This window comes from Neofelis nebulosa, chromosome 7, assembly GCF_028018385.1.
Source record: "Neofelis nebulosa isolate mNeoNeb1 chromosome 7, mNeoNeb1.pri, whole genome shotgun sequence".
Taxonomy (NCBI): Eukaryota; Metazoa; Chordata; class Mammalia; order Carnivora; family Felidae; genus Neofelis; species Neofelis nebulosa.
The window spans coordinates 40,520,213-40,545,810 of record NC_080788.1 but is presented as its reverse complement, the minus strand read 5'-3'; the positions used below and the strand labels follow the sequence as shown (position 1 = coordinate 40,545,810).

General features: G+C 39.3%; 1 long non-coding RNA gene and 2 other non-coding genes across 3 annotated transcripts in view; all 3 read left to right on the top strand.

Annotated features, from left to right (window-relative positions):
• Positions 1-10,487: 10,487 nt before the first annotated feature.
• Positions 10,488-10,604, top strand: LOC131518310 (U5 spliceosomal RNA). The gene has a single exon (XR_009265002.1). It is a non-coding gene; the product is annotated as a U5 spliceosomal RNA (small nuclear RNA).
• Positions 10,605-15,288: 4,684 nt separating this feature from the next.
• LOC131518309 (U5 spliceosomal RNA) lies at positions 15,289-15,404 on the top strand. Its single transcript, XR_009265001.1, has one exon. It is a non-coding gene; the product is annotated as a U5 spliceosomal RNA (small nuclear RNA).
• A 561-nt stretch (positions 15,405-15,965) lies between these two features.
• LOC131516409 (uncharacterized) overlaps positions 15,966-25,598 on the top strand; it is a 36,803-nt gene continuing 27,170 nt past the window's right edge. The window contains exons 1-2 of the long non-coding RNA XR_009264055.1: positions 15,966-16,225; positions 17,090-17,181. This is a non-coding gene — a long non-coding RNA (uncharacterized LOC131516409). The remainder of the gene's footprint in view (positions 16,226-17,089; positions 17,182-25,598) is intronic.

Here is a 25,598-nt window from a genome sequence, read left to right as displayed (position 1 = left end):
TGCTCTGTCTCTCTTGCTCTCAAAATAAATAAAATATTTTTAAAAACTTAGAAGTCTTTAATTTATTCCTACATATTTAATTCTTTTTCACGCCATTGTGAATGGAATCATTTCTTAATTTCATTTTTTTTTTAAGTAGACTCCATGCCCAACATGGGACTTAAACTCATCAGTCTAAGATTAAGAGTAGCATGCTCTACCAACTGAGCCAGCCAGGTGCCCCTCTTGATTTCATTTTTAGATTGTTCGTTACCAGTGTATAGAAATATAATTGCTTTTTGTATATCAATCCTGTATCCTCCAAATTTAGTGAATGTGTTCACCAGTTCTAACAGGTTTTTTTTGTACATTTTAAAGTTATCTATATATAAGATCATGTCATCTGTGAATAGAGATAATTTTCCTTCTTTCTTTCCAATGCAGATACTTTTTATTTATTTATCTTGTCCTGACTAGAACTTCCAGTACAGTGTTGAATGGAAGTAGTGACAGCATATATCTTGTCTTGTTCTTGATCTTACCAGAAAAGCATACATGCTTTTTTTTTAGTATGATGTTAGCTGTGAGTTTTTCAGACCTGTCCTTTGTCAGGTTGAGGAAGTTCTATTCCTAGGTTGTTGAGTGTTTTTCTCACTGTAAGAGTGCTGAATTTTGTCAGGTACTTTTTCCACCTCTACTGGGATGATCATGTGATGTTTGTTTTTTATTCTATTGATACAGTGTATTACAGTGATTTTCAGATGGTTGAACCAACCTTGCATTTGTGGGGTTAAATCCCACATACTTATGGTATATGATTCTTTTGATATGTTGCTGGATTTGGTTTGCTAGTATTTTATTGAGGACTCTTGCATCCATATTCATAAAAATATTGGTCTGTAGTTTTCTTGTGATGTCTCTGGTTTTGATATCAAGATAAATCTGGCCTCATAGAATGAGTTGGGAAGTAGTCACTCCTATTCTATTTTTTGGAAGATGGTGAAGAATTGGTATTAATTCTTGTTAATTAATAAATGTTTGGTAGAATTCAGCAGTAAAGCCAAATGAGCCTGGGCTTTTTTTTGTAGGTAGTTTTTTTGTTTTGTTTTGTTTTTGAACGTTTATTTATTTACTTAGAGAGAGAGAGAGAGACAGAGAGAGAGAGAGAGAGAGAGAGAGAGAGAGAGAGAGACATAGAGAGAATCCTGACGCAGGGCTGGAACCCACAAACTGTGAGATCATGACCTGAGATGAAACCAAGAGTCAGACGCTTAACTGATTAACCCACCCAGGTGTCCTTGTTTTGTTTTGTTTTTACTAATTCAATCTCTTCACTTGTGATCAGCCTATTCAAAACATCTGTTATTCTTGTATCAGTTTTGATAGTCTTTAAGAATTTATCTATTTCACCTAAGTTTTCTTATTGGAATACAATTGCTCATAGTATTCCTCTATAATTGTTTTTCTTTCTGCAAGGTAAGTAGTAATGTCCTTTCATTCATTTCTGATTTTAGATTTTTTTAAAGATTTTTTTTTAATTTTTTTTTTTTTAACGTTTATTTATTTTTGAGACAGAGAGAGACAGAGCATGAACAGGGGAGGGGCAGAGAGAGAGGGAGACACAGAATCCGAAACAGGCTCCAGGCTCCGAGCTGTCAGCAGAGAGCCGGACGCGGGGCTTGAACTCACGGACCATGAGATCATGACCTGAGCCGAAGTCGGAGCCTAATCGACCAAGCCACCCAGGCGCCCCAAGATTTTTTTAAAGTAATCACTACACCCAACATGGGGCTCAAACTTATGACCCCAAGATCAAGAGTCACATACTCCACCAACTGAGCCAGTCAGGTGCCCCTGATTTTTTTTTTTCATTAAAAAAATTGTTTTAAATCTTTTTTAGCATCTGTCTACAAAATCATAGTGTCTCTCATTTGACCTACTCTTAAAATTTTTTTTCAATGTTTATTTATTTATGTTGAGAGAGAGAGAGAGAGAGAGAGAGGGAGAGAGAATGCGCATGTGTGCACAACCAGGGGAGGGACTAAGAGAAGGAGAGACAGAATCCCACGCAGGCTCTGCACCATCAGCACAGGGCCTGATATGAGGCTTGAACTCACAAACCACAAACCGTGAGATCATGACCTGAACCAAAATCAAGAGTCAGATGCTTAACCAAGTGAGCCACCCAGAAGCACTAAGGTGTGTTACTTTTGTTGGTGTTATCAGCCAACCAGCTTTTGGTTTCATTGTTTGCTATATTATTTAATAGTATGTATTTCATTAAGTTCTGCTCCAATCTTTTTTATTTCCTTCACTCTGCTTGTTTCGGTTTAGTTTGCTCTTCTTTTTTGAATGTGTTAAGGTGAAAGTTTAGTTTATTGTTTTGAGAACTTTCTTTTTTCTTTTTTTTTTTCAACTTTTTTTTTTTAATTTACTTTTGGGACAGAGAGAGACAGAGCATGAACGGGGGAGGGGCAGAGAGAGAGGGAGACACAGAATCGGAAACAGGCTCCAGGCTCCGAGCCATCAGCCCAGAGCCTGACGCGGGGCTCGAACTCACAGACCGCGAGATCGTGACCTGGCTGAAGTCGGACGCCCAACCGACTGCGCCACCCAGGCGCCCCGAGAACTTTCTTTTTTCTTAATGTAAGCATTTACACCTATAAATTTTCCTCTAAGCACTCTTTGAGAAAATTTGTAAGTTATGAATTTATAAAATTTCCTCTAAGCACAGCACTACAGCTGCATCCCATGAGTTTTTATATGTTGTGTCTTCATTTTCATTAATCTCAAGTGTTTTATAATTTCTCTTTTGATTTCTTTTTCGACACATTGGTTATATAGGAGTGTGTCATTTAATTTCTGACTGTTTTTGAGTTTCTCAAATTTCTTTCTTTGTGGTCAGAGAACCACATTTCATTTCATTGTGGTCAGAGAACGTATTTTGCATTACTTCTATCCTTTTAAGTTATTGAGCTATGTCTTATGGCCTACCATATGCCTATCCTGGAGAATGTTCCATGAGCACCTGAGAAAAAAAATGTATATTCTGCTGTTGTTGGGTCAAGTGTTCCATAGATGTCTATGAGGTCTCAGTGGTTTACAATATTTTCAAATCTTGTATTTTCTTATTGTGTATCTAGTTGTCCTATCTAATATTGAAAGTGGAATATTTAAGTCTCTATTATTGTGGAATTGTCCATTAATTTTTGTTAAATTTTGCTACATGTATTTTGGTGCTCTCTTATTGGTGGGTGCTATATGTTCATAATTGTTATATCTTCCTGATGGATCAGCCTCTTTAAAATTATAAAATGTCTCTCTTTATCTCTAGTAACATTTTTTGTTTTAAACTCTGTTTTGTCTGATATTAGGATAAGCATTCCAGCTTTCTTTTGTTTGCTGTTTGAATGATATATCTTTTTCCAGCCTTTAATATCCAATCTACTTGTATCTTTGAATCTAGTGTGTCTCCTGTAGACAGCATATAGATGGATCTTGTTTGTTTCTTTGTTTGTTTGTTCTAAATCAAGTCTGACAATCTCTGCCTTTTGGTTGAATTCTTTAATACATTCACATTTAATGTTTTCATTGATATACTTAAACATATATTATACTTTTTGTTTTCTATATGTCTCGGATCTTTTGTGTTCCTCTATTCATACTTTTACTGACTTGTTTTGCATTAAATGAATATTTTATGATTTAGCATTTTAAATCCTCTAGTGATTTTTTTAATGATTTTTTAAAGTAATTTGCCTAGTGATTTCTCTAGAGCTTACCATACACACCTTAACTTATCAGAATCAACTTCATTTTTTACTAACTTAATTTCTGCAATATATAGAAATGTTACTCTTATAGCTCTCTTTCCTTACCCTTTTTTGTAGTCTTATTGTTAGGCCACATCTATAAATATTACAAGCCAAACAAAATATTGTTATTTTTACTCTATATAATTTTATGTCTTTTTAAAGAGGATGAGAGAAGAAAAGAGAGTAAGTATATATTTATCACTTTTGTTATATTATCACTCTTATTTATCATTTATGGTTGTATTTATATATTCTTCTGGATTTGAGTCACCATCTGGAGACATTTCTTCTTCTTTTTTTAATTTTATTTTTTATTTTTTAAAATTTACATCCAAATTAGTTAGCATATAGTGAAACCATTTCAGGAGTAGATTCCTTAATGCCCCTTACCCATTTAGCCCATCCCCCCTCCCACAACCCCTCCAGTAACCCTCAGTTTGTTCTCCATATTTATGAGTCTCTTCTGTTTTGTCCCCCTCCCGGTTTTTATATTATTTTTGTTTCCCTTCCCTTATGTTCATCTGTTTTGTCTCTTAAAGTCCTCATATGAGTGAAGTCACATGATTTTTGTCTTTCTCTGACTGACTAATTTCACTTAGCACAATACCCTCTAGTTCCACCCGTGTAGTTGCAAATGGCAAGGTTTCATTCTTTTTGATTGCCGAGTAATACTCCATTGTATATATATACCACATTTTCTTTATCCATTCATCCATCGATGGACATTTGGGTTCTTTCCATACTTTGGCTATTGTTAATAGTGCTGCTATAAACATGGGGGTGCATGTGTCCCTTTGAAACAGCACACCTGTATCCTGTGGATAAATGCCTAGTAGTGCAATTGCTGGGTCATAGGGTAGTTCTATGTTTAGTTTTTTGAGGAACCTCCATACTGTTTTCCAGAGTGACTGCACCAGCTTGCATTCCCACCAACAATACAAAAGAGATCCTTTTTCTCTGCATCCTCGCCAACATCTGTTGTTGCCTGAGTTGTTAATGTGAGCCATTCTGACAGGTGTAAGGTAGTATCTCATTGTGTTTTTGATTTGTATTTCCCTGATGATGAGTGATGTTGAGCATTTTTTCATGTGCCGGTTGGCCATCTGGATGTCTTCCTTGGAGAAGTGTCTATTCATGTCTTTTGCCCATTTCTTCACTGGATTATTTGTTTTTTGGGTGTTGAGTTTGATAAGTTCTTTATAGATTTTGGATACCAACCCTTTATCTGATATGTCGTTTGCAAATATCTTCTCCCATTCTGTCGGTTGCCTTTTAGTTTTGCTGATTGTTTCCTTTGCTGTGCAGAAGCTTTTTATTTTGATGAGGTCCCAGTAGTTCATTTTTGCTTTTGTTTCCCTTACCTCCAGAGACGTGTTGAGTAAGAAGTTGCTGCGGGCAAGATCAAAGATGTTTTTGCCTGCTTTCTCCTCGAGGATATTGATGGCTTCCTGTTTTACATTTAGGTCTTTCATCCATTTTGAGTTTATTTTTGTGTACGGTGTAAGAAAGCGGTCTAGGTTCATTCTTCTGCATGTCGCTGTCCAGTTTTCCCAGCACCACTTGCTGAAGAGACTGTCTTTATTCCATTGGATATTCTTTCCTGCTTTGTCAAAGGTTAGTTGGCCATACGTTTGTGGGTCCATTTCTGGGTTCTGTATTCTATTCCATTGATCTGAGTGTCTTCTTGTGCCAGTACCATACTGTCTTGATGATTACAGCTGTGTAGTATAGCTTGAAGTCTGGGATTGTGATGCCTCCTGCTTTGGTTTTCTTTTTCAAGATTGCTTTGGCTATTTGGGGTCTGTTCTGGGTCCATACAAATTTTAGGATTATTTGTTCTAGCTCTGTGAAGAATGCTGGTGTTACTTTGATGGGGATTGCATTGAATATGTAGATTGCTTTGGGTGGTATGGAGACATTTCTTTAGTCCAATACAGCTTTGCTCCCTCACAAACTCTATGTGCTCTTATTGGCAAATATGTTACATTTCCATTTTATAGGCCCAACAATACATCATATACATATTGTTTTACATAATTGCCTTTTAAATTAGTTAAGGGAAAGAAGGACAACAAAACTGCATGTATTCTGTCTTTTATAATTACGAGTGTTTTTTGGCTTCTTGTGTGGACTCCCATTACTATCTGAGGTCAGTTACTTTCAGCCTGATGAACTTCCTTTAGTATTTCTTGTAAGGCAGGTTTGCTAGCAACAAATTCTCTCAGTTTTTGTTTATCTGCAAATTTGCCTTCGTTTTTAATGTTTATTTATTAATTAATTTTTCTTTTTTTGAGAGAGAGACAGAGCATGAGGAGGGGAGCGGCAAAGAAAGAGGGAGACACAGAATCTGAAGCAGGCCCCGGGCTCTGAGCTGTCAGCACAGAACCCAAAATGGGGCTCGAACTCATGGACTATAAGATCATGACCTGAGCTGAGGTTGGCTACTTAACCGACTGAGCCACCCAGGTGCCCCTGCCTTCATTTTTAAAAGATAGTTTCATTAGATATAGGATTCTGGTTGGCAGCTTTTTTCTTTGAGCACTTTGAACATGTCATCCTACTGCCTTCTGGCCTCTATTGCTGCTGATGAGAAGTCAGCTGTTAATTTTATTTGGGTTCTGTTGTAAGTGAGGACTTATTTTTCTCTTGCTGCTTTCAAGATTTCTTCCTTGTCTTTGGCTTTTGGCATTTTTTTAAATCTTTTTTTAAATGTTTATTTATTTATTTTGAGAGAGAGAGAGAGAGAGAGAGATTGAGAGACAGACTGAGACTCTAGGGAGAGGGAGAGAGAATCCCAAGCAGGCTCCATGCTGTCAGCACAGAGTCCAGCTCAGGGCTTGAGCTCACAAACTGCAAGATTGTGACCTGAGCAAAAATCAAGAGTCAGATGCTTAAGCAACTGAGCCACCCAGGAGCCCTGGCTTTTGGTATTTTTACCATGATATGTCTATTGGTGGATCTCTTTGAATGCATCCTACACGGGATTCATTGGGCTTCCTGTATATGTAAATGATTGTTTTTCTATTATTTGGGAAGTTTTCAGCTATCATTTCTTGAAATATTTTTTCTGCTCCTTTCTCTCTTCTCTCCTTCTGGTATTCCCATCACATATACATTGATGTGTTTAATGGTGTCCCCCATTTCTCTGAGGCTCTGTAATTGTTCTTCATTGTTTTCTTCTATGTTCTTTGGATTACATAATCTCTATTGATCTATTTTCAGGTTTGCTAGCTCTTTCTTCTGTAGTTCTTCTGTAGTTTCTTCTGTAGTTAACATCTACTGTTAATCCCTGTGGTGAATTTTTTATTCCAATTTCTATACTTTTCAACTCTAGCATTTCCATTTGTTTTTATTAATTTTTATTTTTTTTAATTTTAATTTTTAATTTAAAAATTTTTAATTTTTATTTATTTTTAATTTTAAAATTAAGTTAAATTTATTTTTCATTTTAAAGAGAGAGAGAGAGAGAGAGAGAGAGAGAGTGCAAGTAGGGGAGAGGGGCAGAGGGGGAAAGAGAGAGAGAGAATCTCAAGCAGGCTCCACACTCAGCATGCAGCCCAACATGGGGCTCCATCCCATGACCCTGGGATCATGACCTTAGCCAAAATCAAGATCAGATGCTCAACTGATGAGCCACCCAGGTACCCCTCCATTTGTTTGTTTTGAAATAATTTTTATCCCTTTATTGGTATTCTCTATTTGATGTGACATTGTCCTCATATCTTCCTCTACTTCCTTAAACATATTTATAATAGCTACTTTCAAGGCTTTGTCTGTTAAACTCAACATCTGGTTGCTTTCATAGGCAGTTTTTTGTTGACTGCTTTTTTCCCCAGTGTATGGGTCATACTTTCCCTTTTTCTTTGCTTGTCTCATAATTCTTTGTTGCAATGGCAAATCCAGGTTGTCATCTGTGCCTCTGACAGACCAGCTACAAATTGGACATTCTCATGACCCCGCCTCCTCAGATTTAATTCATTTGCTAGAGTGACTCACAGAATTCAGGAAAACAGTTTACTTACTACATCACTGTTTATTATAAAAGGGTATGACTCAGTAACTGTCAGATGGAAGAGATACATAGGTCAAGGTATATGGGAAGGGATGCAAAGCTTCTGTATTCTCTCTGGGTACACTGCTTTCCCTGTATCTCCATGTTTTCACCAACCCAAAGCTCTCTGAACCTCATCCTTTTTTAATTTTTATGAAGGCTTCTTTACTTAGGCAGGATTAATTAAATCATTGGCCATTGGTGATTGATTCAACCTCCAGCTTCCTCTTCTCTCTGGAGGTGATTAATATCACCATATCAATAGTGATAAGTCATGTTGATATATGTACCCTTGAAATGAGGTGGTGAAAATGGCAACATATCTATGTAGTCTTCCTCTCAAAAACACATTACCCCAGTCAAATTGTGAGAAAACCATCAGACCAGTCCCAGTAGAGGGACATTCTACAAAATATCTTACCTGTATGCCTCAAAACTATCAAGGTAATCAAAACAAGGAAAGTCCAAGAAACTTAAAGCCCAGAGGAACCTAAGAAGACATGACAACAACATATAATGCAGGATCATTAATTGTAACAAGTGGACCATACTAATAATAACATATTAGTGATGGGGCAAATGGGTGTAGGATATGCAGAACTTTCTGCAGTATCTTCCCATCTTTTCTGTAAATTTAAATTTTTTCTAAACAATAAAGTCTATTTAAAAATACATGAGTGTCAAATAGAGTTTAGGTTATGACTGCAGGGATGATTTATCATAGAAAATCTGTGAATGTAATTTTGCACATTAATAGATTAAAAAAGTTATGATTATCTCAGTACTAACCTATACTACAAGAAAAAAAAAATCACAGCAAACTAGGAATAGAATGGAACTAGCTTAATTAGAAGAGTTTCTACCAGAAACCTTTTGAGGCCCAGTACAAAATGAAAATACAGGCCCTGTTCAAAATTACTAAGAATTTCATGAAGGCAACTGTAGAGCTGGGCTTTATGAGCAAAGAGCAAGTGTATAGACTGCTTGCCCATGAAGCCCCACCTGTCTAACATCAAAGTTCGCATTTAATAGTGGTCCAATGAAAGCCATGACCAGAATGGGAAAAAGACACCCACTATCATTGCTTCGGTTCAGTGCCTCCTCTATTAGAGTTCCCAATTAAATAAAACAAGAACAAGAAATAATAAAATGTATAGATTTATGAGGGAAAAACAAAGTTGTCACTTTCAGATGATATACTTGTCTACATACAACATCCACTAGAATCTACGATCATTAGAACAAGAGTTTAAGATCACCGAATGCAAGAGCAATAAGTAAAAGTCAGTTGTGGCACGCGGCCTCTTCTCTGCGGTCCTGTCCACCCATCCTTTGTGGAGTATTCAATAAACTTCTATCCCGTTGGAAAAAAAAAAAAAAAAAGTCAATTGCGTTACTATATACCAACAATAAACAATTATAAATTCCAATTTAAGGGGCGCCTGGGTGGCTTAGTCAGTAAGCAACCAACTTCAGCTCAAGTCATGGTCTCACAGGTTCGGGAGTTTGAGCCCTGCATCAAGCTCTCTGCTGTCCAGGTGGAGCCTGCTTCAGATCTTCTGCCCGCCACCCCCCACCCCCCACCCCTCCCCTGCTCATGCACTCTTTCACTGTCTCAAAAATAAATAAACATTAAAAAAAAATGCAACTTAAAAAATCTATACTAATCACAAAAAGTACAAGATATTAGGAGTAAAGTAAATCTTGGAGCACCTGGGTGGCTCAGTCGTTAAGCCTCGGTCTCTCAATATCGGCTCAGGTCATGATCTCCAGGTTCCTGAGTTCAAGCCCCAAGTGGGCTCTGAAGGCTCTGCGCTTAGGATTCTCTCTCTCCGCCCCTCCACCACTTTTGCTTTTCCTCTCTCTCTCAACACAAATAAATAAACTTAAAAAAAAAAAAAAGAGTAAAGCAAATCTAACAAAATCTCTATAGTAAAATTATAAGACTATATTGAAAGACATAAAAGTAGGTCTCACTGAAGGGGAAGATTTATAACGTTCATGACTATGACACATGATGTTACATGATATATGAACATAACCAAATAATGAAATGAGACTTTGATGCTTCCTTCCCAGTTTAAGAAAAAGGATATTGCTGACACCTTTGAAACCCTCTATAGGCCTTTCCCCAGTCACAGCCCTCGCTTCCGACAGCAGGTGAACACTACCCTGAATTTTGCATTAACCATTACTTTGCTGTCCTCAAGGCTTGCCCCCTCTCCGCAGCTATCAGAAAATTCTTTTATTTGAAAGAAATCATACGCAAAGCTCCAATTTAGGAATAGACAAAATCAGAATGTCTCCAGTTGACCAGGACGAAATTGAGACGTCGGGCAGCTGAGTCTCCGCTTTGCCCCTTAAAAGTGGCCCCAGAGCACCGATTTGAATACTTAAATTTCCGGAGTCTAAAGGGCGATTACACAGGTTCATTTGCATACCCATAATACACCGCAAGCAGTATAATTGTTTACAAGTAAAATAAACTTATTCATTATCCAACTTTTCTAAGTGTGAGCCTATTATTTTCAGAATTCCTTGAATAAATTTTTGCAGTGAGTAACGCTTGTGATAAGTAGCCACCCTTTGCGTACTAGGGGTTACATTTACTTGGGAAATGAGTTACGAAACAACGGTGACGTAGGCTCTGGTTTTTCTTCAAATCGTATAAATCTTTCGCCTTTTACTAAAGATTTCCGTGGAGAGAAACAATTTTGAGTTTTAAGCTAATTTTTCGAAGTCTTGTATTTTGCAGGACTACCAATGTGGTTTAAAAGAAAGATTTTTCTAAATCCGTTGTGTTTTGTTTTTTTTTTTGGCGGTTTCTTAGAAGCGTTTTTTAGCTGTTATTGTATAAGTTTGGTGCGTATCCGTAACGTTTAAAGGCTACTAGTTGTAGAGGAAACACAAACAATTGGTGGGGTGTTTTGAGTTTCAGTTATTGTGCTTATTTTGTCCTGAAATATAATTCAGTATTCAATAAAGCGTTTCCAGTTACAAGAAATGTTTGTACTTAATTCTTGGTGAAATGAAAGGGGGAAAAGCAGGTCTGAGGAGAGAGTAAGTATTAAATCTCTTGGGCATTTACCTTGCGCTGTTTGCGTTTTACAGTCACCAAACAGTTCAGAGCATCACTACTTAAAAGTATCTGTTCTTCGCACCTATTTAACTGTATGCTGTTGTAAGTTACTTCACGAAAGCTATACGTGTGATCTTTATAATGGGCACGAGGAATAAATATTTCCAAAATTCTTTTAGGAACCGTAAAAGTTTGGGCTCCCTGACTTTTAGCAGCTGGGCCTTGTGGCAGGAACTGAGCACTAAAAAGAAGCAGCGCCCCTTTGTGGCCGGTAGAGAGGCTGCAGCAGAATGAGCGAGGAGTCCTAGAAAGTAGGTAAATTTGGGGACGAGAGCTGAGACTCTAGAGGCTTTGTCCACCTCCGCAGGAGAGTCTCTCTCCACTGCAAGATCGGTAAGCGTGAGGTGTTGCTCCTATGCTCACACTTGCCACTTGTAGCGGTGGCCCCTGGGATCCGGCCACAACAAATATGAACCAAAAATCAATAAGAACAGGTAGGGGGCGCCTGGGTGGCGCAGTCGGTTGAGCGTCCGACTTCAGCCAGGTCACGATCTCGCGGTCCGTGAGTTCGAGCCCCGCGTCAGGCTCTGGGCTGATGGCTCGGAGCCTGGAGCCTGTTTCCGATTCTGTGTCTCCCTCTTTCTCTGCCCCTCCCCCGTTCATGCTCTCTCTCTGTCCCAAAAATAAATTGAAAACGTTGAAAAAAAAAATTAAAAAAAAAAATAAGAACAGGTAGAGGGGTGCGGTAAGGGGGCGGCTCAGTGGGTTAAGTGTCTCTCGGTTTTGGCTCAGATCACTATCTCAGCATTTCGTGACTTTGACCCCCAGGTCAGGTTCTGTTGACAGTGCAGAGCCTGCCTGGGATTCTCTCTCTCTCCTTTCTGTGTCCCTGCTCATACTGTTTTCTCTCAAAATAAACTTAAAAAAAAAAATAAAATAACGAACAGGTAAGGATGATTTAACAATCTCTTTTTAATTTTAAAGTTTATTTGAGAGAGAGTTCATGTGGGGGGTGGGGGGGCAGAGAGAGAGGGAGAGAGAGAATCCTAAGGAGGCCCCAAGCTCATGATCTGAGCCAAAAACACTTAACTGACTGAGCCACTCAGGTGTCCCTGAATTAACAGTCTCTTAACGCAGATCTCCACTGGCAGAGATCAGAGAAAACCGTTTAATAAAAATCTCATGAATGCAGAAAAAGTATTTTATAAACTTGAATACTCATTCATTATACATATATTCATATAAACATAAATATTAATCTTAACATAGTAGAAATTGAAGGGAATCTGCCCAATCTAATGAAGAATATCAACCTAATGTTACATCACGTGTAACCTAGTGTTGTAAACTTTCCCTTTAGAGTCAGAAAGAAGGCAAGAACAAATCAAAATTTCAATTGAAAAATTACAATTAGGGCACCTGGGTGGCTCAGTCCTGTTAAGCGTCTATTGATTTTGGCTCAGGTCATGATCTCACCAGGATGAGATGGAGCCCCAGTGGAGTGCACTGACCTAAGGATTGGGATTCTGTCCCTCCCATTCTCTCTGCCCCTCCCTCACTTGAGCTCTCGCTCTTAAAAAAAAAAAAAAAGGGTGTTGTGTGGCTCAGCTGGTTAAGTGTCTGACTTCGGCTCAGGTTATGATCTCACGGTTTGGGAGTTCGAGCCCCATGTTGGGCTCAGTGCTGACAGCTCAGAGCCTGGAGCCTGCTTTGGGTTCTGTGACTCCCTCTCTCTATGCCCCCCCCCTCCCCTACTCGTGATCTGTCTGTCTGTCTCTCTCAAAATAAACATTAAAAGAAAATAAACAATTTCTTTTCATTCACCCCCGCAATTCAACTAATGGTTTTTATGTTTTGTATTTTTTTTTCAGGTTATATCTTGTATTAAATAACAGTATAAATTACGGCCAGGAATGGAACTGCCAGCCACATCATAAACAATGACATTGTTCCAGTCCCTCAAACTCCACATTTGCAATCAGAGATGGGTTCACACTTTGGAATCAGAAGCCCCCTGGAAACTCCGTGACTCCCTATGGAGCCTGGAATGCTAAAGGCAAAATGAACTTTGTGGCTAACTGGTGAAAGCTGCCCAGAACCCTTCCAGAATGAAGCAGGGTAAGGTCCAGAAGATGAAGGTTCCCTCAAACTTAGGAGCAGGTAAGCGCTCTGATATTCAGAATTGCTCCTTTCCTGTTCCATTAGTGCCTTAGCCCCTAGCCAAGGCCTGTGAGGGTAGCTATTACATAGGGTGAACTTTACTTGTCCATGGATCTCTAGCTTCCCATTACATTGTAAAATATTGCAAGCTTGCAAAAAAGTATCAAAACAAATGTATGCTTAGAGGAACCTCACAAACATCCCTCTAAATGAAAGAAGCCAGTCACAAGAGGCCACAGTTTGTATGCTTCTATTTATATGAAATATCCAGAATAGGCACTTTAGAGATAGAAAGTAGATTAGTGGTTCCCAGAAGCTGGGGAACGAGGTGGGGAGGGGGGCAAATAACTGCCAATGGGTAGAGTTTCTCTTTGAGGTGACAAAAATGTTCTAAAATTAGATAGTATAGGGGCGCCTGGTTGGCTCAGTCGGTTAAGCTCCCAGCTTGGGCTCAGGTCATGGTCTCGCCGTACAGGAGTTTGAGCCCCACTTTGCGCTCTGTGCTGACAGCTCAAAACCTGGAGCTTGCTTCAGATTCTGTATCTCCCACTCTCTCTGCCTCTCCCCTGCTCACACTCTGTGTGTGTCTCTCTCTCAAAACTAAATAAACATTAAAAAAAAATTTTAATAAAAAAAAATACTAAAAATAAGATGGTGGTCATGATTGCATACTAAAGTCCATTCAATTATACACTTTAAATGGATGAATTGTACGTCAAGTGAATTATATTCAATAAAGCTGTTTTTAAAATGTATTAGACAAATTTAAATCAAATATATGTCCAATATGATTGACTTGTTAGCAAAAGAACTGACAAAGTGGGGGGGAAGTGCCAATTTAAAGAAGGGGTCAAAGTTGGGACGGAAAATGTTTATATAAGCAGGTAGAAAAAATAAAAAGGTGCAATTTCCTTTCTCAAGGTTGTTCAGTTACCGCAAATGCTAGAGAGGACCCTTGTACGCAGGTTGTATCCAACAACTGAGAACAGCACATTTTTGTGTGTGTGTATTTTAAGCTCCCTTTCTTTTTTTAAATATAATTTATTGTCAAACTGGGTTCCATACAACACCCAGTGCTCATCCCAACAATAGAACAGTCCATTTTAAAAGCATAGTATAAGGGTGGGGTGACTGACCGGCCCAGTTCTGCCTCTTGATCTCTCAGTCATGAGTGCAAGCCCCACATTGCCTATAGAGATTACTTTAAAAAAAAGAAAAAAGAAAAAGGAGAATAAGAGACTTATTCTCTTAAGGAGAATAAGGAGACATGGGATCCGAAACGAGAATACAAGATTTCATCTCCCAAAGTAGTATCAGGTGGGGCAGGAAACCTGAAACTGAGCACATTAGGCTCCAATTTTAAACAGGACACTGCCAGGAATTTTTCTCAAACGGCAAAAATGCACACTGTTCAAGAGTGTGCACCTGGGAGCGCCTGGGTGGCTCAGTCGTTAAGCATCTGACTTTGGCTCAAATCATATTCTCCTGGTTCCTGAGTTGAGCCCCACATGGGATATGCTTGAGCCCAGCTTTGGGATTCTCTCTCTCCCTCTAGTTCATTTGGGCACTCTCTCTCTATCTCTCTCTCTCTCTCTCCCTCTCGCACAAAAAAAAAAAAAAAAGTACATACACTGGAGGTGCACGATTAAAACAAGGACAAACAAAACACCAGGTGCTTACACAGCTTAAGAAAAAAGTCACTTTTAGAACTCTTGTATGCCCTTCCCAGCCTTACCTTACCCCTCACTCCCCATGGAGGAACCACCGCCCTGAATTTTGGGTCAATTACTTATTCTCTAATTTTCTCTCTTCCCATTTAATGGCAAAGTCTTCATTCAATAAAAATAAAATTCAGGTGTACAAATAACAGAAACCCGAGTCTCTTAATCAAGACGGAGTTTGGATCCCACTCAGCCAGTACTCCGCTCGCCCTCTAAGGGTGACGCCGAGGTACCGTGTGAATACTAACCTATTTTCTGAACCAGTGACCCAATGATTTGCATACCCACAGTGCACTGCACCCGATATAAGTTTAAAGCAACAAAATTAAAAAATTCTTCCACTTGCATATCTTAAAAATAGACCCATGCATACATATTATTATAGAAAATTTTACTAGAGCATTGACTCTTGTCGTTAGTTAGTGACCATCAGTGTTCCAGGAGATCATTTTACCCGAGTTGCGGGTTACGAGGAGCGACCGTATACTCTGGTTTCTCTTCAGATCGCATAAATCTTTCGCCTTTTACTAAAGATTTCCGTGGAGAGGAACAATTCTGAGTCTTGAAACAATTTTTTGAGGCCTTGCACTAGCAAGGCTATATGTCGTCTAAAAGAATAGAATCTTCCTGTTTGTGGTTTTCTATCAGTTTCGGGGTAGGTAAGAGTCTCGTTCAACTCCTCTGAATTTCCGTTGGCGTGTTTCATTGCGCCTAATTCTTGCGATTTCGTGTACGTCTCATGTTGTTTTCAGTTTCTAAAGACAGCTCCTTTGGGGTTTGAGGCTTTTTTTTTTTTTTTTTTTTTAAACGCTTGTCCTTTATGTGGGTAGTTTTTCCGGGGGGGGGAGAAAGAAGTTGGGTACGTAATTAAAAGAAAGAAAGGCATGTGAGGATTTGACCTATTAAGTTTAAGCTCTTATTTCAACGTGAAGCCAATATAGGACTTTAGAAATTTTACATCATCCTTATGTTGTGTAGCTTCTTCAGTTTATACGTAATTTACTTTGAGAGCGAGAAAAGTGTGAGCGAGTAGAGGAGGGAACAGAATTTCAAGCAGGCTCAATGGCCGCCCAGGTGCAGGGCTTTATCCCACCAATGGTAACATCGTGACCTGAGCTCAGAACTGAGTCAGACGCCTAACTAATCGAGCCGTGCAGGCGCTCGTTGCCCTTTGCAATTTTCAATTAGTACTAGCTGCTTTGCAATGAAGTGCTCAACCAGCATGTGGAACTAATGGTATTGGGCAACACAGCTCTTTATAGTATTACACTGTATGGACTAATTTATGGATCCATTCTCTCTTCACGGAGGTTTGGTTTCTTTCCTTAGATCTGGGTTGTTAAAATGATGTTACTCACAGGGACCATGTGCAAGACTTTCTTTTCTTAATGTGTGGAATGGAACCACTGGGTCAGGGCAGGTAAGTGTTTTCTGTCAATGGCATTTGTGTATTTCGCATAGCTTCTCATCTTTACTGGTCTTTGGTATGCTGACTTTAATTTTTGCCCATCTAGTGGAACTAATACCTGACAGTGGTTTTTTGGCTTTTTGGGTTCTTTTGTTTTGTGTTTTGAGAGAGAGAGAGAGCCTGAGAGAGCAGGGGAGAGCGGCAGAGGGAGAGAGAAAATCCCAAACAGGGTACGTGCTCATTCAGAGTCCTAAGATGGGGCTTGATCTCATGATCCTGGGATCATGACCTGAGCTGAAATCGTCATTCGGTCGCTCACCCTACTGAGTCAGGTGCCCCTGACAGTGGTTTTAATGTACATTTCTCTAGGTACTACTAAAGTTGAATATCTTTTCAAAGAAAAAATTTTTTTTTTGTCATCGTGGTTTATCTTCATTGAAATGTCTATACATGCCTTTTGCCCATTTTTCCTCCTTAGATTGTGAATCTTTGTCTTATTTTGGAAGTTTTAACACCACCTTTAGAATGTAGAGTCTAAATAGTAATTCTTTGTTGGTTAACTTCTATCAGGTAATAGCTTCCCTTTCCACTCTTCTTTTGTGTCTTGGTGAACTGTTCTTAATTTTAATGTCAGATTGATTTTTTTCTTCATTCTGATTTGTGCTTTTCAAAAGTGTTTTGTTTAATAATTTACTACCTCAAGCTATTTAGGAAACTATCTTTTCAAGTTATGTCTTTCATATTTAAGTCCTTGATTAATCTGGAACTGAATTTTTGTGCATAGTGTGAAGTATGGATCAATTTTTATCCCTCACCCCCTCCCCACTGACAGTTGTCCTGCACTATGTATTGATTGATGTCTCCTTTCCCCACTAGATCTTCTTTGACAACTTTGACATACATCCGCTCTCCTTATATGCATGGGAATGTTTCTGGGCTCTGTCTTTTTCCTAAACCAGTTGATTGAGGTATGATTGCGTAGGAAAAGCTGTGTGTATTTAACGTATACAATTTGATGAGTTTGGAGGTAAGTATACATCCATGAAACCATCACTATAGTCAATGCCATAAACATTGTAGGCTCTCTATTCTGTTCCATGGGTGTAATTTGTCTTTCCTTGAGTTAATATCATACAGGAGTAACTTGGCTATCCTTTGATCTTTCAAAAATGTTTAAGGGGCCTGAGTGAGTCAGTTGAGTGTCCAACTCTTGATTTTGGCTCAGGTCATGATACTAGGGTTGTGGGATCAAGTCTTTTGTCAGGCTCTCACTGAGTGTGGAGACAGCTTCGGATTCTGTCTCTCTCTCCCCCTCTCTCCCTCTCCCCTTTGCCCCTCTCCACTTCTCACACCCCCTCTCTCTTAATAATATTTTTTTCAATGTTTAAAATTGCCTTGTTGATTTCTTTGAAAATTCCTGTTGGATCTGAATTAAATCTGTAAATTAATTAGGGAGAATCGAATCTTCATCTTCTACATGGTCATGATTTCTCTCTCCATATGTTTAAGTTTTTTTCTATTATCTTTCAATAAAAAATGTTAAAAATGTCTACTAAAGATTTTGCACCCTTTATTTTTTCCTTTTTTCCTCTACCCTTTGTTAATTTTTAAAGTTGCATTTCTTAATTGTACATTGCTCTTGTACATGAATGTAGTTGACTCTTGGGGCACCTGGCTGGCTCAGTTGGTAGGTAGAGCATGCAATTCTTGATTTCTGGGTCCTGAGTGAAAGCCCCATATGTGGGTGGAGTCTAAAAAAAATGTAGTTGACTCTTGTATAGGATTTTATATCTGGCAATCTTGCTTGACTCTTGCATTAACTCTAATAAGTTGTGTGTAGATTATTTTGAGTTTTCTATTTACAAGATATATTATCTGAGTTCATTTCTTCCTTTCTACTATTTAGATATATATTTTCTTTTTAAAAAATGTTTTAAATGTTTATTTTTGAGAGAGAGAGCGCGTGTGTGTGAGCTGGGGAAGGGCAGAGAGGGAGGGAGATACAGAATCTGAAGCAGGCTCCAGGCTCTGAGCTGTCAGCACAGAGACTGATGTGGGGCTCGAACCCACGCGCCATGAGTTCATGACCTGAGCTGAAGTCAGACGCACTAACCGACTGAGCCACCCAGGAACCCCTAGATATATATTTTCTTATTGAGCAGCCAGCATATACGATGTTTATTGTATAATGTTAAGTAGAAATTATAGTGGAACTTTAAAAAATACATATATACACACACATATACACATATATATATGTGTGTATATATATATATTTATGCTTTTTTTTTTTTTTTTTTTTAGAGCAAAAGCAGGGGAGGGGTAGAGAGAGGGGGACAGAGGATCTGATGTTGGCTCTGCACTGACAGGCTGATAGCAGCAAGCCCAATATGGGGCTTGAACTCACAACCGTGAAATCATGACCTGAGCCAAAGTTGGATGCTCAATCAACTGAGACACCCAGGTGCTCCAGAAATGATAGTGAAACTTTTTTTTGTGAGAGAGAGAGAGAGAGAGAGAGAGCGCAAGCAAGCAAGTGAGCTTGGGGGAGAGGGACAAAGGGGGAGAGAGAGAGAATCCTAAGCAGGCTCCACCCTCAGTGCAGAGCCCGGCTTGGGGCTGGATCCCACAACTCTGGGATCCTGAACTGAGCCAAAATCAAGAGTCAGGTGCTCAACCAACTGAGCCACTCAGGTGCCTCTGATTTTTCTTTGAGATTTTTAATGTGGTTAATGGCATTGAGTTATTTCCAAATGTTAAGCCAATCTTGCATTTCTAGAATAAATCTGTCTTAGCTTGGGCTGCTATGACAAAATACCATAAACTGGGTGGCTCAAACAACAGAAATTTATTTCTCACAGTTCTAAGGGACTGGAAGTCTGAGATCAGGGTGCCAAATGATAGCTGCTGCCCTTCCCCTTCCTCCAGGTTGCAGACAGTTGGCTTTTTGTATCTTCTTCACACAGTGAAAAAAGAGCTAGCTAGTTCTCTGTCCTCTTATAAGGGCACTGATCCCATTTATGAAGGCTCCACCCCCATGACCTAATTACCTCCCAGAGGCCTTACCTCCCATACCATCACACTGGGATTGGGTTTCAACAAATTCATTTGGGGGTGGGGGACACAAACACCCAATCCACAAAACCCAACTAATGACACTGTATTTTTAAACATTGTTGGACTCAGTTTGCTGATATTGTGATTAGACTTTTATATTTAAATTCTCTAATGGGATTGGCCAGTAAAAATATTACTTAATTATTCTGCCCTTGTTTTATTATCAAGGATATAGAAATTTATAAGATGAGCTGGAAAGTATTCTTTCCCCCCTCACCCCCCTCCACCTTAACCTCTGGAAGAGTCTATATCACCTTGGAATGATCTAGATGTTCCTTGATGTTTGCCAGCAAAGCCATTGAGGCTTGATGTTTTGCCAGTAATTCTTGTCTTTTTTGTTATATGACATTCAGGTTTTCTATTTCTTCTTGAGTCAGTTTTTTTAAGTTTTATAGATATGGATATGCAAGTTATATACATATATCTAAGTTATATCAAGGTTTTATGTATGTAATATGTACATTTTCTACAGTTTTAAAATTTATTGGCATGCAGTTGTTGATACTATTCTCTGTCATTTGACTCTGCTCTGTCTGCAATGTCCTTTTTTCATCCCCAATATTATTTATTTCTGCCTTCTCTTTTTTTGACCTTGTACATCTGTCAGAAGTTGTCAATTTTATTAGCTTTTTTCCAAAGAACCAAATTTGGAGTTTGATGATCCTCTCTAGTGTGCACCACCCCCACTGCCCACTAATTTCTGGTTATATCTTCAGTATACTCTTGTGTACTTTTTTGGTAGTTTTTCTATTGTTTCAAGAGGAATTTTTATGTTGTTCAACAAGCTGACTTAAAAATTCATTTAGGGGGAGCTTGGGTGGCTCAGTTGGTTGAGTGTCCAGCTCTTGATTTCAGCTCAGGTCATGATCTCACAGTTTGTGGGATCAAGCCCTGTGTCAGACTCTGCCCTGACAGTGTGGAGCCTGCTTGGGATTCTCTCTCTCCTCTGACCTCCCCGCCCCTCATGGGCATGCATGCGTGCCCACATGCACTCTCTCTCAAAACAAATAAACTTAAAAAAAAAAAAATTCAATTTGGAAAAGAAAATGGCCTAGACTATCACAGTGATAACTTTGTCACTATACCTAGTTTCTCATGTTCCACTGGATGTTATCCTTGTTTTGCTTTTCCTAGAAGCTTCTAACACCCTAGTCTTATCCTTCCTTGTATCCCTGGCCAACACCAGGAAAATAGTATGTCCCAGGAAATGTGGAAGGAAGCAATAGGAGGAAGATAATCTCCCATTAAGTGGCTTCGAGAGGAGCCAGTCGTCTCTGTGAGAAAACAGCGATTTCTCCCTGCCTGCCTCACAGGATGTCATGAGAAGCAGGCAAGAGGATGGATACGAAAAGGAAATGTTTAAAAGTGATATGCAAAATAAAGCATTGCTCTAATCTTCCAAAACTAGACAGTAACACAGAGGCTCAACAATGTTGGGAGGAGGGTCACCTCAAGGCCTAGAAGCACTCCCCTCAGCACTCCCTGGGATCTCACACCAGCAAGCACTGATGGCCTCTTCTTTCAGAAGGCCCCCTACACGACCCCTGTACCGTCCAGCCCCAGAAGGGTCTCCAGAACACATAGCAATTTGAATTACAAATTTGAATGTTCGCCTTTCTGGAACATTTGGGTTTTTGCCTAGGGGAGCCCCTTCCCTGTCAATAGAGCAGCCTCTTCATTTCCTCAAGGGTATTTTACCTCCTGAGGTAACAGGGGACTTTCTGATCCGTTCTCTCTCTAATATATTTATTCAGCCATTTATTATGAGATATTTATTTGGGCATTTAAAAAAAGTTTTTATTTAAATTCCACTTGGTTAACATACAGAGTCATATTAGTTTCAGGTGTACAATATAGTGATTCAGCACTTCCATACTTCACTCTGTGCTCATCAGGACAAGTGCACTCCTTAATCCCCATCACCTATTTAACCCATCCCCCCCACCTCCCCTCTGGTATCCATCCCTTTATTCTCTATAGTTAAGAGTCTGTTTCTTGGTTTGCCTCTTTCTTGTTTATTGCTTATTTGTTTTGTTCCTGAAATTCCACATTTGAGTGAAATCATATAGTATTTGTCTTTGACTTATTTTGCTTAGCATAATACTCTAGTTCCATCCATGTCATTGCAAATGGCAAGATTTCATTCTTTTTTATGGGTGAATAATATTCCATTGTGTATATATATCACATCTTCTTTATTCATCAGTCCAATGGACACTTGGTCTATTTCCATAATTTGGCTATTGTACGTAATACTGCTATAAACCTCAGAGTGCATGAATCCCTTTGAATTAGTATTTTTGTATTCTTTGGGTAAATACTAGTAGTGCAATTGCTGGATCATAGGGTATTTCTATTTTTAACATTTTGAGGAACCTCCATACTGTTTTTCAGAGTGGCTGCACCAGTTTGCGTTCCTGCCAACAGTGCACAAGGGTTCCCCTTTCTCCACATCCTTGTCACCACCTGTTGTTTTTTGTGTTCTTTTTTTTTTTTTTTTTTTTTTTAATTTTTTTTTCAACATTTTTTATTTATTTTTGGGACAGAGAGAGACAGAGCATGAACAGGGGAGGGGCAGAGAGAGAGGGAGACACAGAATCGGAAACAGGCTCCAGGCTCCGAGCCATCGGCCCAGAGCCCGACGCGGGGCTTCGAACTCACGGACCGCGAGATCGTGACCTGGCTGAAGTCGGACGCTTAACCGACTGCGCCACCCAGGCGCCCCTGTTTTTTGTGTTCTTGATTTTAGCCCTTCTGACAGGTGTGAGGTGATATCTCATTGTACTTTTGATTTGCATTTCCATGATAATGAGTGATGTTAAGCATCTTTGCATGTGTCTGTTGGCCATCTGGATGTCTTAAAGAAATGTCTGTTCATGTCTTCTGCCCATTTTTTAATTGGATTATTTGTTTTTTGGGTGTTGAATTTTATAAATTCTTTATATATATTTTGGATACTAACCCTTTATCAGATAAGTCACTGGCAAATATCTTCTCCCATTTCATAGGTTGCCTTTTAGTTTTGTTGATTGTTTCCCTCACCGTGCAGCTTTTTATTTTGATGTAGCCCCAAGAGTTTATTTTTGGTTTCGTTTTCCTTGCCTCAGGAGACCTATCTAGAAAAAAGCTGTTATGGTTGAGGTCAGAGAAATTACTGCCTGTGCTTTCTTCCAGGACTTTTATGGTTTCAGGTATCATATTTAGATCTTTCATGCATTTGGAATTTGTTTTTGTATATGGTGTAAGAAAGTGGCCCAGTTTCATTCTTTTACATGTTGCTGTCCAGTTTTCTCGGTACCATGTGTTGAAGAGGTTGTCTTTTTCCTATTGGATGTTCTTTTCTGTTTTGTCAAAGATTAATTGACCATAATATTGTGGGTTCATTTCTGGGTTTTCTATTCTGTTCTATTGATCTATGTGTCTGGTGTGTGTGTGTGTGTGCGTGCGTGTGTGTGTGCATGCCAATACCATACTATTTTGATGACTACAGCTTTGTGATATAACTTGAAGTCCGGAATTGTGATGCTTTCAGCTTTGCTTTTCTTTTTCAAGTTTTCTTTGGCTATTTGGGGTCTTTTGTGTTTCCATACAAATTTTAGAATTATTCAGTTTTGTGAAAAATGCTGTTGGTATTTTGATAGGAATTGCATTAAATGTGTAGATTGCTGTGGGTGATACAGACATTTAATAATAGTCGCTCTTCCAGGGTGCCTGGGTGGCTCAGTCTGTTGAGCGTCTCACTTTGGCTCAGGTCATGATCTCATGGCTCTTGGGTTTGAGCCTGGCGTTGGGCTCTGTGCTGACAGCTCAGAGCCTGGAGCCTGCTTAGGATTCTGTGTCTCCCTCTGTCTCTACCCCTCTCCTGCTCATGGTGCTGTCTCTGTCTCTCAAAAATAAATAAAAAATGTTTTAAAAATTTTAATAATATTCTTCCAATTCATAAGCATGGAATATCTCTCTCCATTTCTTTGTGTCTTCAATTTCTTTCATCAGTGTTTTATAGTTTTCAGAGTACAGATCTTTCACCTCTTTGGTTAGGTTTTTTTCTGATGTATCTTATTATTATTATTACTTTTTTTTCCCCTTTTCCTTTTTCCAGCTGGCACATTTATTAGCATTAAACACAAGACACTTCTCTTCCCTGACCCCAGGAAGCCATGCCCACAAAGTCTCAGGCTCCTGAAGTAGGGTCCCTCTGCCCCATTTCTGAAATAACTTCTTAGGCTTTGGCAGTGAGCTGCTGAATCTTCTGGCATGAAGCATGACAGCATGCTTTCCCTACAGAGCTGGCTAGATTTCCTCCAGTTGGCTGGTGAGGAAGTCTATCTTCCTCTTGAAAGAGTCCCTGAAATCCTCAGCTGTCTTTTCTACATAGTAGCCTCTTCCCACATCAATGAGTACATGTTCCACATCATGTCACCTCCCAAGGACATACATAGAACTCAGCAGTGGGAGGAGTAATTCTTCCCCCTCATTGTTCTTGTTACAGCATGTTCAAACAGTCCGCAGCTTCCACATACTTGGTCTGCCCCACCTTGAGCTGGGCAATGGGTGTGGGCAAGAACTCCAGTTCTTGGTCCAGTTCTTTCCTTCCTTCCTTCCTTCCTTCCTTCCTTCCTTCCTTCCTTCCTTCCTTCTTTCTTTCTCTTCCTTCCTTCCTTCCTTCCTTCCTTCCTTCCTTCCTTCCTTCCTTCCTTCCTTCCTTCCTTCCTTCGTTTGAGAGAGAGAGTGTGTGAGCAGAAGAGGGGCAGAGAGAGGGGAGGGAGAATCCCAAGCAGGCTCTGCACTGTCAGAACAGAGCCCAATTCACAGCTCAAACTCACGAACCATGAGATCATGACCTGAGCTGAAATCAAGAGTTGGATGCTTAACTGACTGAGCCACCCAGGTGCCCCTTGGTCCAGCTTGTTCTTGAGCATTTATAGCTGTAGCAGGTTCAGCTGGGTGATGTTAACTGACTATACCATGTTGGGAAGGAGGACTAACTATCTTATTTTTGGTGCAGTTATAAAATGGGATTGATTACTTAATTTCTCTTTCTGCTTCATTATTGGTATATAGAAATTGGTGTATAGAAAGTCTACATTGATTTTGTATTCTACAACTTTACTGCATTTGTTTATCAGTTCTAGCAGTTTTTTGGTGGAGACCTTCAAGTTTTCTACGTAGAGTATCATGTTATCTGCAAATATCTTGCACTTTATTTCATTTTGTTGTGGGAGCTGTGCCTAGGACTTTCAGTACTATGTGGAATAAAAGTGGTGAGAGTGGACACCACTTTTTCCTGACTATAGAGGAAAAGCTCTCTGTTTTTCCCCATTTAGGATGATATTACCTGTGAATTTTTTATAAATGGCTTTATTATATTGGGGGATGTTCCCTCTAAACCTAATTTGTTGAGGGTTTTTACCATGAATGGATGTTGTACTTTGTTAAATGCTTTTTCTGCATCTATTGAAATGATATTGTTCTTATCCTTTCTGTTATTGATGTGATGTATTATGTTGATTGATTTGTGAATATTGAATTATCCTTGCAACCCAAGAGTATATCCCCTTGATTGTGATGAGTGATTTTTTTAAGGTTTTGTTTATTTATTTATTTTGAGAGAGAGAACACATGTGCACTTGTGAGCAGGGGAAGGACAGAGGGAGAGAAAGAATCTTAAGCAGGCTCCACGCTCAGCACCAAGCCTAATGCAAGGCTCCATCCCATGACCCTGGGATCATGACCTGAGCCAAAATCAAGAGTCGGACATCCAATCAATTAAGCCATCCATGCGCTCCTTGGTGAATGAGTTTTTTAATGTATTGTTGGGTTCAGTTTGCTAGTATTTTGCTGAGGATTTTTGCATCTATGTTCATCAGAGATTGGGCCTGTGGTTCTCTTTTTTTGTGGTGTCTCTATCAGGTTTTGGTATCAGGGTGATGCTGGCCTCATAAAATGAATTAGGAAATTTTCCTTCTTTTTCTATTTTTTGGAGTAGTTTGAGAAGAATAGGTATTAACTTGTTAAATATTTGGTAGAATTCACCTGTGAAGCCAACTAGTCCTGGATTTTTTTTTTTTTTTTTTTTTTTTGAGAGCCAGCATGAGTGGGAGAGGGACAAAGAGAGAGGAGGACAGAGGATCTGAAGCAGGCTCCACACTGACAGCAGCAAGCCTGATGGGGGGCTCAAACTCACAAACTGCAAGATCACAATCTGAGCTGAAGTCGGATGCTCAATTGACTGAGCCACCCAGGGGCCCCTGGACTTTTTTTTTTTTTT